Source organism: Choloepus didactylus, chromosome 13, assembly GCF_015220235.1.
Source record: "Choloepus didactylus isolate mChoDid1 chromosome 13, mChoDid1.pri, whole genome shotgun sequence".
In the NCBI taxonomy this organism is placed as follows: Eukaryota; Metazoa; Chordata; class Mammalia; order Pilosa; family Megalonychidae; genus Choloepus; species Choloepus didactylus.
Window position 1 is genome coordinate 30,035,012 of NC_051319.1, and position 14,867 is coordinate 30,049,878.

The following is a 14,867-nucleotide window of genomic DNA, read 5'->3' on the forward strand; positions in this document are numbered from 1 at the left end:
ATAGTTTGCAATAGGTATATATTTTTCCCTACATACCCCTCTATTATTAACTTCTCATTATAGTGTCATATATTTGTTCATGTTCTTGAAAGATATTTCTAATATTTGTACAGGTAATCACAGAGATTGTCCACCACAAGATTCACTGTTTTATACGTTCCCATTTTTTAACCTCCAACTTTCCTTCTGGTGACATGTTACTCTAAGCTTCCCCTTTCCACCTCATGCACATACCATTCAGCACTGTTAGTTATTCTCACAATAATGTGCTACCATCACCTCTGTCCACTTCCAAACACGTAAGTTCAACCTAGTTGAACACTCTGCTCATAATAAGCAACCACTCCCCATTCTTTATCCTCATTCTATATCCTGGTAACTTATATTTCATGTCTAATTAGTTCATAGCAGTGAGACCATGCAATATTTGTCCTTATGTGTCTGACTTATTTCACTCAATGTAGTGCCCTCAAGGTTTATGCATCAATCCATTTTTTTTTAAAGGTGGTTTTGTTCACCCACCATACTTTCCGTCCTAAGGAAACAATTGATGGTTTCCTGTATAGTCATATATTTATGTATTCACCACCATCACCACTATCTATATAAGGACATATACATTTCTCCCACAATGAAGGAGGAAGAGTCAAAGAAGTTAGAGAGACAAAAGAAAAAGAAAAAAAAAAAGAAGAAAAAATGTGACAGCTAAAAAGGAAAGATAGAGTTCACCTAAAGTAGAATAAAAGAGTCAGACAACATCAGCAAGAGTGATGATAAGAGTCCTATACCCCTCACTTATGTCCCCCTCTTAAAGGCATTTAGCTTTGGTATATTGCCTTTGTTACATTAAAGGAGACATAATACAATGTTTCTGTTAATAGTAATCTCTAGTTTGCATTGATCATATTTCCCCCCCAATCCCACCCTATTTTTAACACCTTGAAAGGTTGACATTCATTTGTTCTCCCTCATGTGAAAACATATTTGTACCTTTTATCACAATTGTTGAGCACCCTAAGTTTCACTGAGTTATACAGTCCCAGTCTTTATCTTTCTTCTTTCTTTCTCGTGTCCCACATGCTCCTAACTTTCCTCTTTCAACCATACTCACAGCCATCCTTGTTCAGTGTACTTACATTGTTCTGTTATTATATCCCAAAATTGTGTTCCAAACCTCTCACTCCTCTCTTTTCTTATCTGTCTGTAGTGCTCCCTTTAGTGTTTCCTGTACAGCAGTTATCTTGTTCACAAACACTGTCATTGTCTGTTTCTCAGAGAATATTTTAAACTCTCCCTAATATTTGAAGGACAGTTTTGCCAGGTATGGGATTCTTGGTTGGTGGTTTTTCTCTTTCAGTATCTTAAATATATCATACCACTTCCTTCTTGACTTCATGGTTTTTACTGAGAAATCCACACATAGTCTTATCAAGCTTCCTTTATATGTGATGGATCATTTTCTCTTGCTGCTTTCAGGATTCTCTTTGTCTTTGATGTTTGATAATCTGTTTATTAAGTGTCTTGGTATAGGTCTATTCAGATCTGTTCTGTTTGGGTTATGCTGCACTTCTTGGATCTGTAATTTTATGTCTTTCATAAGAGATGGGAAATTTTCATTGATTATTTCCTCTATTGCTGCTGCACCTTTTCCCTTCTCTTCTTTTTCTGGGACACCCATGACACATACATTCATGCACTTCATTTTGTCATTCAATTCCCTGAGATGTTGCCTATATTTTTCCATTCTTTTCCCTATCTGTTCTTTTGTGTGTAGAATTTCAGGTGTCTTGTTCTCCAGTTCCTGAGTGTTTTCTTCTGCCTCTTGAGATCTGCTGTTGTATGTCTGCATTGTGTTTTTCATCTCTTGTGTTTCACCTTTCATCCATAGATTCTGCCAGTTGTTTTTTCAAACTTTTGATTTCTATCTTATGTTCACCCAGTGTTTTCTTTATAGCCTTCATCTCTTTTTTTATATCTTCCCTGAACTCATTTTTTGGGGGGATTTTGATTTGATTTAGCATATTTCTTTGAAAATCTTTGATTGTTCTATTAAAGTGAAACAATATCACCACTTTATCTTGATTGAGGCATAAATTTGTTCCTTTGACTAGGCCATATCTTCATTTTTCTTAGTGGAGATTGTAGTTTTCTGTTGTCTAGGCATCTGGTTTCTTTGTTTACCCCAGTTAGATTTTCCCAGACCAGAATGGGTTCAGGTCTCAGAATGGGGTTATATTCAGTGTGTATCTTAGAAGAATGACAGAATTTTCTGTGAGGTCTCCAGTCACTGTGCTTTTCCTAATCTGCAGAGCAGTTTGCATCTGTCAGCCTTTTGCTCCTGACTCATGTAAGGAGATGTGTTTTGGCTTCAGTTTCTATTTTGGCTGTCTTCCCCCAGGCTCTGGGGTCTGATTTTGAAGGGAAAGCTGGACCCTACCTCCTTACTCTTAGGGAAGATACACCCCCTAAGGAGTTATCATTTGCATTTGAATTGTCTCTCTGACTCTGTTATCTCTACCCCTGTCTCAGTCAGAGCACTAAGGACTGAAAATGGCTGAGGCTCTCTCCACTGAAAATGGCCCCTCAGGTTGAGAGAGAGAAAAAGGGACAGAAAGCCCCCTTTTAGAGCCAGTACATGGCCTCCCAGTTTCACTCATTGGCCAGAGGTAGCACCTGGTCTTCTGGGCTCCCCATCCCTGGACAGATGAGTCTTCTGGTTCTTGAAGTTCAGTCATCACTAAAAGCCTCTGTCTGCTTGTTGGGGGGTTGTAGCTTGTATTCAGCAGTCCACATTTTTTAATTAAAGCCCCAATTGGAACTCAGTTGAGCTATATTTGCTTGCTGGGAGAGTGCTGCTCTCTACCACAGCAAGGTTTTGCAGCTAAGCCTGACATGTGGGGAGGAAGCTCCTGGCACAGTTCCACAGTTTTTACTTAAAGATTTTATGTTGCAATCTCAGGCATTCCTCCCAATCCAGGTTGGTGAATGATGTGTGGACAGTCATGGTTGTTCCCCAGCAGTTATGCCAAATTATTTACTAGCTGTTCCAGGTTGTTCATTAGTTGTTTCAGGGGACTAACTAAATTCCACTCCTCTCTATGCCACCATCTTACCATCCCCTCTCCAGTTGATTAAAAAAAGATTATGAGATTGTTCACATTCCATACAATTATCCAAAAATCCAAAGTATACAGTCAATTACCCATGGTACCATCATATAGCTGTGCATCCATCACCACAATTAATTTTTTTTTCAATTTTTAGAACATTTTCATTACTCCAGAAAAGAAATAAAGACAGAAAAGAACACTCAAATCCTCCCATAACCCTAACCACCACCCCCTCCATTACTGATTCATAGCATTGGTATAGTACATTTGTTACTGTTGATGAAAGGATGTTAAAATACTACTAACTGTAGTATATAGTTTGAAGTAGGTATATTCTTTCCTATATGCCCCTCTATTATTAACTTCTATGTATAGTGTCATACATTTGATCTAGTTCATGAGAGACATTTCTAATATTTGTACAGTTAATCACAGACATTGTCCACCTCAACATTCACTGTTTTTACATTTCCATCTTTTAACCTCCGAGTTTCCTTCTGGTGACACACATGACTCTGAGTTTACACTTTCCACCACATTCACATACCATTCAGCACTGTTAGTCATTCTCACAATGTTCTACCATCACGTCTGTCCACTTCCAAACATTTGAGTTCACCCTAGTTGAAACTTCTGCTCATAATAAGCAACTGCTCCCCATCCTTTAGTACCATTCTATAGCCTGGTAACTTATATTTCATGTCTATGAGTTGACATATTATAACTAGTCCACATCAGTGATACCCTGCAATATTTGTCCTTATGTATCTGTCTTATTTCTCTCAATATAGTGACTTCAAGATTTCTTCATTAGCCCATTTTTTAAGTTGGTTTTGTTCACACACCATACATTCTGTCCTAAGTGAACAATCAATTGGTCCCTATATAGTCACATATTTATGTATTCACCACCATCACCACTATCTATACAAGGGCATCTCCATTTCTTCCACAAACAAAGAGGAAGAGTCAAAGAAGGTATAGAGACAAAAGAAAAAAGAGAAAGAGAAAAAAAAGGACAGCAAGGAAGCAATAAAAAGAAAGATAGCATTAAATCAAAGTAGAATAAAGAGTCAGACGATGTCACCAATGCCAAGAGTCCTATACCCTCTCCTATGCTCCCCCCATATTCATTTAGCTTTGGTATATTGTCTTTGTTACATTAAAGGAAGCATAATACAATGTTTCTGTTAATAGTAGTCTCTAGTTTGCATTGATTGTATTTTCCACCCAATCCCACCCTATTTTTAACACCTTGAAAGGTTGACATTCATTTGTTCTCCCTCATGTAAAAACATATTTGTACCTTTTATCACAATTGTTGAGCACCCTAAGTTTCACTGAGTTATACAGTCCCAGTCTTTATCTTTCCTCTTTCCTTCTGGTGTCTCACATGCTCCTAACCTTCCTCTTTCAACCATACTCACAGTCATCCTTGTTCAGTGTACTTACATTGTTGTGCTATTATCTCCCAAAATTGTATTTCAAACCTCTCACTCCTGTCTTTTCCTATCTGTCTGTAGTGCTCCCTTTAGTGTTTCCTGCACAGCAGTTATCTTATTCACAAACTCTGTTATTGTCTGTTTGTCAGAGAATATTTTAAGCTCTCCCTCATATTTGAAGGACAGATTTGCTGGATATAGTATTCTTGGTTGGTGGTTTTTCTCTTTCAGTATCTTAAATATATCACACCACTTCCTTCTTGACTCCATGGTTTCTGTTGATAAATCTACACAGTCTTAACAAATTTCCTTTATATGTGATGGATCACTTTTCACTTGCTACTTTCAGGATTCTCTCTCATCTTTGATGTTTGATAATCTAATTATTAATTGCCTTGGCATAGGCCTATTCAGATTTATTCTGTTTGGGTTATGCTGTGCTTTTTGGATGTATAATTTTATGTCTTTCATAAAAGATGGGAAATTTTCATTGATTATTTCTTCTATTATTGCTTCTGCCCCTTTTCCCTCCTCTTCTCCTTCTGCGATACCCATGACACAATACATTCCTATGTTTTATGTTGTCATTCAATTTCCAGAGACATTGCTCATATTTTTCCATTGTTTTTTCTATCTGTTCTTTTGTTTGTAGGATTTCAGGTGTCTTGCTCTCCAGTTCCCAAGTGTTTTCTTCTGCCTCTTGAGATCTGCTGTTGTATGTCTCCATTGTGTTTTTCATTTCTTGTGTTGTGCCTTTCATTTCCATAGATTCTGCCAGTTGTTTTTTTGAACTTCCAATTTCTACCTTATGTATGTCCAGTGTTTTCATTATACACTTCATCTCTTTTGCCATATGTTCCCTAACCTTTTTGAACTGGTTTAGCATTAGTTGTTTAAATTCCTGTATCTCATTTGAAATGTAAGTTTGTTCCTTTGACTAGGCCATAACTTCATTTTTCTTAGTGTAAGTTGTAGTTTTCTGTTGTCTAGGCATCTGGTTTCCTTGATTACCCCAATCAGGATTTCACAGACCAGAATGGGCTCAGGTCTCACAAGGAGACAATATTCTGTATCAGGTTTCCCTGAGGGTGTGTCTTAGAAGATTGATGCACCCTGTGAGGCCTCAAGCCACTGTGCTTTTCTTCCCAGCAGGTGGTACCTGCCAACCTGTCACTCCAGACTGGTGTAAGGAGGTGTAGCTCATGGCTGTTTTCCCCCAGGCCCTGGTGTCTGGCTTGAATGGAAGGTAGGTAGTAGAGCTTATTGCCACCTCTTTCCTCTTAAGGAAGATAGACCCCTTGGGGAGATATCATTTGCATTTGAATAGTCTCTCTGACTCTGCTATCTCCATCCTTGTCTGGGTCAGAGTGCTGAGGACTGAAAATGGCTGAGGCTTTCTCCACTGAGTCAAAAATAGAACAGAAAGCCTTCCTTCAGGGCTAGTTCATTGCCACCCTTAGTTTCACTCACTGGCCAGAGACAGCACCTGGTCCTCTGGGCTCCCCCTTCCTCCCATAGAGGTCTTCCAGCTCTCCAAGGTCAGTTGTCACCAAAAGCCTCTGTCTGCTTGTTGGGGATTCATAGCTTGATTGAGCAGTCAACATTTGTTAATTAAAACCTCAGTTGGAGCTGGGCTGAGGTATGTTCCCTTGTTCAGAGAGTGCTGCAAAATAACACAGCAAAGCTTTGCAGTTCAGTCTGCCGTGGGGGAGGGACTCTGGGCTCAGGTCTGCAGTTTTAACTTGAAGATTTTATGCTGTGATGTTGGACATTCCTCCCAATCCAGGTTGGGGTATGGTGTGTGGACATCATGTTTATCCCCCAGCAGTTATTCCAGATTATTTACTAGTTGTTCCTGGTTGTTCATCAGTTGTTCCAGGGGAATAACTTGCTTACACTCCTCTCTATGCTGCTATCTTCTTCTGACCTTCTAGTTAATTTTTAATAAGGTATTAGATGGGGTCCTGTTTCACTCTTTTGCATATGAATATCCAGGTCTCACAGTGCCATTTGTTAAATAGACTGTTCTTTCCTAGTTGAGTGGACTTGGCAACCTTGCTGTGCTGGTTTGAATGTATTATGTCCCCCAGAAAAAGCCATATTCTTTGATGCAATCTTGTGGGGCAGACATAATAGTGGGGATTAAGTTGGAACATTTGAATTAGGTTGTTTGCATGGAGATGCACCCCACCCAACTGTAGATGATAACTGATGGGATATTTCCATGGAGGCGTGGCCCCACCCATTGAGGGTGGGCCTCGATCAGTGGAGCCATATAAACGTGCTGACTCAGAGATGGAACAGAGTGCAGCTGTGAGTGATGTTTTGAAGAGGAGCAAGCTTGCTAGAGAGGAATGTCCTGGGAGAAAGCCATTTTGAAACCAGAACTTTGGAGCAGATGCCAGCCACGTGCCTTCCCAGCTAAAAGAGGTTTTCCGGACACCATTCGCCATCCTCCAGTGAAGGTACCCGATTACTGATATGTTACCTTGGACACTTTATGGCCTTAAGACTGTAACTGTTTAGCCAAATAAACCCCCTGTTTTATAAAAGCCTATCCATCTCTGGTGTTTTGCATTCTGCAGCATTAGCAAACTAGGACACTTACCAAAAATAGTTGACCATAGATATGAGTGTCTGTTTCTGAATTCTCAATTTGATTCCATTTGTCAATATATCAATCCTTATGCCAGTACCTTATGCTCTTATTATCACTGTAACTTTGTAATATGCTTTAAAGTCAGGAAGTATAATACTTCCAACTTTATTCCTCAAGATACGTTTGACTATTCAGGGCTGCTTACCCCTTCAAATAAATGTGTTAATTGGTTTTACCATTTCTGCAAAATAAGCTGTTTGGAATTTTTATTGGGATTGTGTTGAATCTATAAATCAATTTGGGTAGACTTAAAAATATTTAGTCTTCCAATCCTTGAACATGAAATGCCCTTCCATTTATTTAGGTCTTCTTTGATTTTCTTTAGCAATGTTTTGTAGTTTTCTATGCATAAGTCCTTTCCATCCTTGGTTAAATTTATTCCTAGGTTTTTGAAGTTTTAGTAGGTATTGTAAGTGGAATTTTTTTCTTGATTTCCTCCTCAGATTGCTCATTACTAGTGCATAGAAACACTGTTGTATTTTGTGTATTGATCTCTTATCCCACCACTTTTCTGAAATTGTTTATTGGCTCTGGTAGCTTTCTCATAGGTTTTTAGGGTCTTTTTATATATAGGATCTTATCATCTGCAAATACTAAAGATTAGAGAAGAAATAAATGAAATTGAGAATAAAAACCAATAGAGAGAATTAACAAAACACAAAATTCGTTCTTTGAGAAGATCAATAAAATTGATAAACCCTTAGCTAGACAGACAAAAACAAAAAAGAGAAGATGCAAGTAAATAAAATCATAAATGAGAGGAGGGACATCCCTAATGACCCCATGGAAATAAAAAGAATCATAAGAGGATACTATGAACAACTGTATGTCAACAAATTAGGTAACAGATAAAAGGAACAAATTCTTAGAAACCCATGAACAACCTACATTGACTTGAAAAGAAACAGAAGACCTCAAAAGAACAATTGCATGTAAAGTGATTGAATATATCATCAAAAACCTCCTAGCAAAGAAAAGCCCAGGACCAGATGGATCTACAGATGAATTCTACAAAGCATTCCAAGAAGAATGAAAACCAATCCTGCTTAAACTCTTCCAAAAATTAAAGAGTAGGGAACACTTCCTAACTCATTCTATGAAGCCAACATCACTGTAAAACCAAAGTCAGATAAATATACAAGAAAATATTATAGACAATTTCTCTAATGAACATAGATGCAAAAATCCTCAGCAAAATACTGTAAATTGAATCCAAATCACAGTAAAATAATTATACAACATGATCAAGTAGGTTTTATCCCAGGTATAGAAGGGTGGCTCAACATAAGAAAATCAGTTAATGTAATACACCACATTAACAATATGAAGGATAAAAACCACACTATCATCATGATTGATGCTGACAAAATCCAGCATCCTTTCTTGATAAAAACACTTCTAGAATAGGAATAAAAGGAAACTTCTTCAACACAATAAAGGGCATATATGAAGAACCCACATCTAACATCATACTCAGTGACAAAAATTTATAAGCTTTGTCTTTAAGGTTTGGAACAAGACAAGATGCACACTGTCACCACTGTTATTCAACACTGTGCTAGAAGTTATAGGTAGAGCAGTCAGGAAAAAGAAAAAGAAAGAAATAAAAGTATCCAAATTGGAAAGGAAGAATTAATGAAACATTTAATGGTATTGCCAGCTTAACTCGAAAGAAGCCCCATAGGTTTAGAAAGGTAAAGTTGCTAATTGCAGTAATTATATAGAATAGATCCAAATTGAGAACAATAAAACCTTTGCTAAAATATACCGGAAAGGAAAGTCTTCAGAAATAGTTGCCAAATTTCAAGAACTATAAAAATAAAGTTTCATTAGTATTTGTAGAAATAGAGATGGTTCTGAAAAGCTTTGGAGTAATTGGAGAGCATTTCTTTAAATTATCTGTAATAAAAATGTAAATTTGAAAGTATCTTTGGTCTTTTACCTAACACAGTAAACCTGGCATGAATCCAGGCTTATTCAATGTATTTTTCCTGCCTAAGATCAAGACTACAGTTTCTCCAAGTACAAAGCAAGGTTTAAGAATGAATTATTTTAGCATTTCTGAAGAAATGATAATGAATTCATAACATAATATATAACTCAAGGTAACAACAACTTTAGAGAAAATTCCAAAAAATTACTACTAATTGGCTCTGAAAGTCTGTAAGCTTTGTAAAATTTCATCTGATGACTGAAAAAATATCTTGAGTTTAAGGATAATCTCCCCCAAATTCTAGAGTATAGATCATATATATATATAGCTATATAGATCATAGCTTCTCAGATTGTGTTCTGTGTAAGTATGTTAGTAGGAGTCATGATGACAAAGGGTTTTGTAGTTAAACAATGTTTAGCAAACAAGTAGAGTAAGATTGAGTTTCTTTACAGATTCTACAGCCTCTAATACCTAAACGGAATCATGACTGTCCAAGAGAAGTAGGAATGTAGAGCTGGGGTGGGCAAAGCAAGACAGAGAGAGTCAGAGAGAGATATTTGAATTCAAACTAATTTGAATGTGTTGGGAGATGCCAAAGCATATGCGACTATTTCTTCTGAAATAGAAATCGCATTAAACTTTACTTCTTTTCTTCCAGATTTGTAAGTCACCACACTCCCTTCATGTCTTTTTCTCTCTCAATCTAAGAACTTGCACCTTAACGAGGCTCCATATCTCTCAGAAATCTGAAATCTTTAAAATATTATTTATCAATATTCCCTGCTTTAGAAAGCATTCCATAGCTTTTAACAGTTTTCCAAAAGTGCAGGTGGCCAAATCATGTCTTTTAAAAGTATGCAGATTGCTGCTCCTCAAAGCCTGTTCTCTCAATGAGGCTAAATACATATCCATGCAAACTGAGGAAGATATTGAGTCAGGGAAAAAATCATTGAGGGACCAATAGACCAAAATAAATATGTTTTCAACTCTTCTGACATCTGGTACTCAACATGAAATGGCAATATTGAAGAATTGCTAAAAGATGCTCATTTCAATAGTTTGATTCAAATAATTATATATTAGTATCTACCAGTATCATTGACACAGTGGTATAGAGAAGATAAGAGTGCTCACTAGTATGTTGAATTTGACAAAACTCAAAGCTATTTTTAAAATACTTTGTTATTGTATAATTTAGACATGATGACTTATTTAAAACTAGTTTTGCTTATTAACAAGAGGACATTTTTCTCCCAATTTTGAATTAGGAAATATAGAGAACACTGTTTGTGGCTGTGAGCTCTGTTCTATGAAGCTCTGATTTTTTTTTCAGAATTGTGCTACAGTTAACATTACTAATAGAAAAATGTCCTCTTTCTCTTTAAAGAAAAGTTTAGTTTCAGCAGAAACGCCAAAATTCTAAGAGCTGACACTTTAGCCTCTGTGCTAAAAGATTCCTTGACAGAACAAGTCTGTTAAGTATTCTTCTACAGTCAAGCTAATTGATTTTTAGTAATTCAGTTCGTTATTCATTCAGTCAACGTTTAGTGTTCAAATATTTATTGTCTACTATATATCAGGCACTTCTCTAGATGGTGAACAAAAGAGAATTTATTGTGTCAATAATTTAGTGGAAAAAATGGACAATATAAAATAACAAAATAATGCCAGCTAATGCCAAATTCTCTACAAACCAATTATGTGGGCACCTTACACTGGGTGATCAGTAAAGGTGACATTTACTGATAGGTAGAGATGATGGTAGAGTTTATTAGCCTTGTGGTACTAGAAATGAAAGAAGTGGAAGTCCTCAGGATATTTTCTGGATGTAGATCCACAGGGACTTGCCACTGAATGTGACATTGTATGTTAAAAAATTAATAAATAAAATAATGATAACATTGCAGAGACAATAAGATAGTCTAAACACCAAATATCTTATTCACTTTTTCTGATTTCTGATGAAGAACAGAGTGAAAAGATTCTTGAGAGGACTCAGACCAGGCTTTAGAAGTCAGATGGAAATGGACCCAGAAACACAGCAGGGCAGTATGATTCTGTGATTTAAAACAACAACAACAACAATAAAACATCCCTCCATGTAAAAATTCCACCACAGTATTGGAAGGTTCTGGTTAGCAAATACTACAGCAAAAAAAATGTAATGGAATCTATCTTTAATATCCAGAACAAAATTCAAAATGACAATAAGCAATCCATTGATTCCCAAAGTGTATTCTTTGGTGGAATACCAGTCCCATGAGATGGTCCTCAAAAAGTTATCTGAAGGTCAATAAATTTGTGAAACTTTTCATACCATAAATCATTTTATGCATTTTTGGTTTGGAAATTTTATCAAGAGATAAGAAGTAATATTATAATTTAAAATGTAAAATTTCTTTAGGGAAAACTGATATAATATAATGCCCAAAGTTGACAATTTTTAACTAACTGTGTAATATGGTGTGCTGGTTTGAGTCTGTTAGGTACCCCATAAAACACCGTGTTCTTTAATGCAATTGTGTGGGGGCAGACCTATTGTGGGTGGGATCTTTTGATTAGGTTGTTTTCATGGAGATGTGACCCACCTTATTGTGGGTGGGACCTTTTAATTAGATTATTTCCATGGAGATGTGACAAGGTCCCTTTCAAGGTGGGTCTTAATTAGTTTACTGGCATCCTCAATGAGAGGATAAAAGGCAGAGACATTTTGAAGTGAGCTCAGAGATGCTTAGATAGAAAACATCCAGAGACATTTTGGAGACATCTGTTGAAACCATAATCAGGAGAGAATTAAGAGATGAAATCCAGAGTTTGCCCCAGAGAAGCTTAAAGGATCTCCAGAGGCTTAGAGAGAAACAAGCAAGGATGCACAGGAGCTGACAGACAGAAGCTAAGAGAGAAGCCCAGAAACATTTTGGAGAAAGCCACCCCCTGGGAGAGGCCCAGCAGACTCCAGCCATGTGCCTTCCCATATGACAGAGGACCCAAATGCCATCGGCCTTTCTTCAGTGAAGATATCCTCTTACTGATGCCTTAGTTTGGACATTTTCATGGCCTTAGAACTGTAAATTTGTGAACTAATAAACTCCCTTTGCGAAAGCCAATCCACTTCTGGTACATTGCATTTCAGCAGCTTAGCAAACCAGAATACATGGTATAGCAAAATCATATTATTCCTTTACCTCTTAGGGATAATAGATTTTGGGGGAAACATGCTACTGGCAAGTAAATTAAATTTACTCAAAAATGAAAAGGCTGTCTTATCCAGAAATTTCCTTATATAATTAGGTGAAAAATGGAATTTTCCAAGAAGTGGAAAAAGAAAACACTGAAGTATTTACTCAGGATTTTTAGACCTCTATGGGATGCTAAAACCAAGTAATAGTACTTCATGAAAATCAAGATTAAAAAACAGCTTAAGCAGAAGAAATACATAGAGCTTACCATTGTTCTATGCCTAGAACTAATATAGATTGTGGAGGAACAAGAGTGAAGGAAAGAAAAACTTCCCATAAGAAGTGAAAGTATGTTGTAACAGTTGGAAAAGGCATCCATTCCTGAAAATAAATTGACCATAGAATATATGACAAAACATGACAAAACCCATTAAAAATTACTTTGAGTTATTTTAATCTTTCTAGAATTTTTTGAAAACAATTTATTACACTAAGAATGTGAAAGTAGATTTCACTTTAGGGATTAGGTTTAGATGATGTCAGCTTTACTTGGGAGAGGGATGGGAAAAAATTTTGTAGTTTGGCCTCTATGATTGCATTTTAGGCTTCATTGAGAGGTTGTTGTAGTTTAAAGGTCAATGGACCTTGGCTTTCATTTTAATACTGCTACAGTCTTGGTGAACCATCCATTTTGTAAATATTTTATCCTTACTTTCAAAATGGTGAGAAATCCTGTTATATCCATCTGGCAGTTTAGGTGGGTTTTAATGAATCACTGCATACAAAAACATTTTAAGACTGCAAACTTCCATACTTCTATGTGGTGTTGCTACTATTTCAATTATAATTACCTGAAGAAATTAAGATGTGAGCCTTTGGCAGGAAATATATGAAAAAGATTGAATCTTGACATAAGGTTGTCTAGATAAGTCATTCTCAAACTTTAGACTCTTAAAATTTTGAATGCCCCCCCAAAATTGCTTGTGTTTATTTGTTGTATATACATTGATATTTATCAAATTAGAAATTAATTCTGAAATTAATAAAATATTTATTTCTTAAATCATTTATAAATAGAAATAATAAACATTTTATCTGTTAAAAAATAACATATTTTTAATGAAAAATTGCTCTATTTTCCAAAGCCAAAATATTTTTGAGAAGTGCCATTGTTTTATAGTTTTCAATTTCTTTAATGTCTGGCTTAATGGAAGACAGCTGGATTCTCATATCTCCTTCTACATTTAATCTGATGTGGCATGTTGCTTAAGTTGAATTATTTGAAGAAAATCCATTCTCACACAGATATGTAATCAGAAAAGGAAAAATGTCTTACATTTTAATGCCCATAAGTTCTTGGAAACCCCAAAGTGTTCTCACACTATACTTTGAGAGCTGTATTTGTATTTTTGGAAAATTGATTGTAAGCTTTATTAATTCACATTTATTAATGTACCTTTATGAAAACATAACTTTTTAATTCTATAGTTAATCAGATGTACCAGATTTTACTTTTATTTTCCCTTTGAATCAAAAGCACATAAAGTCCACACAGGACACACACACACACACTCACACACTTAAGGATTTAGAAGCTGATTCTCTGTAATAGAGTCAGTCTGAAAAGCCATTCTGCCTCAAACTCCTGATAACTTACCTACTCAGGTCATTCTGTCCCCTCTTCCAGACAACCTTATGCTAAGAATCATCACTTAGAGCCTTTCATATGAGATAGCCTACATCCTGGGGGACATAGTATGTGTAGTTGAGTTTTCCTTCCTTTAAAAGTGGGAGAAATATCTGATAATTCCCATAGTAAGTTCATGCTGTTTATCAGTGATGCATCTCATTTCCTAATGGAAATTCTAGATATTATCAGTTCCTTCCTTTCTTCCCCTCTTTCCTCTTTCCTCCTCTTTTCTCATTTTTTACTAAAGATTATCACAATCAGAGCCTTTGCACTAGAATTAAATACTTGGAGTGGTAATGCTTTATTTTACACAGTATATTTCTTTGCAAGATCCTAATTCCTGAATAATAGCATAAGAATCTTAGGGTGTTGAAAAGGAAATCAGTACAACACAGGTGAAATAAATATGTGTGAAAAGTAAATACATGTACAAGGTCACGGGGTGAGCATTTAGGGAATTGAATATTGAATAGTTTTCCTTGAATTGCTTTTCTCTCCCTCCCCGATTAAAATGAGCATTTTAAAGATGTTTTCTGAGAATTATGAGAAATTTTTATTTCTGGAGATTTTCCGACATGGTTTGTATAATTACAGCTGAAAATATGCATATATCCTTGTATCTTAAGATGCATGGAGGTAGAGGAAGTTTTCTTTTTTCCTTTTTTTCATTTTTTTTCATGTGAGATGTCACAAAAAGCATGCACACTATACAGCAAAACTTTCTTTCTTACCATCATAATATATGTAGATAGAGATGGGATAAACAGATTAAGTGATGGATGAAATTTACGTTAAACCTTGATTTCATACATTTTAAATAGGTCAACCAAACCTAGTGTAATGTCTTAATA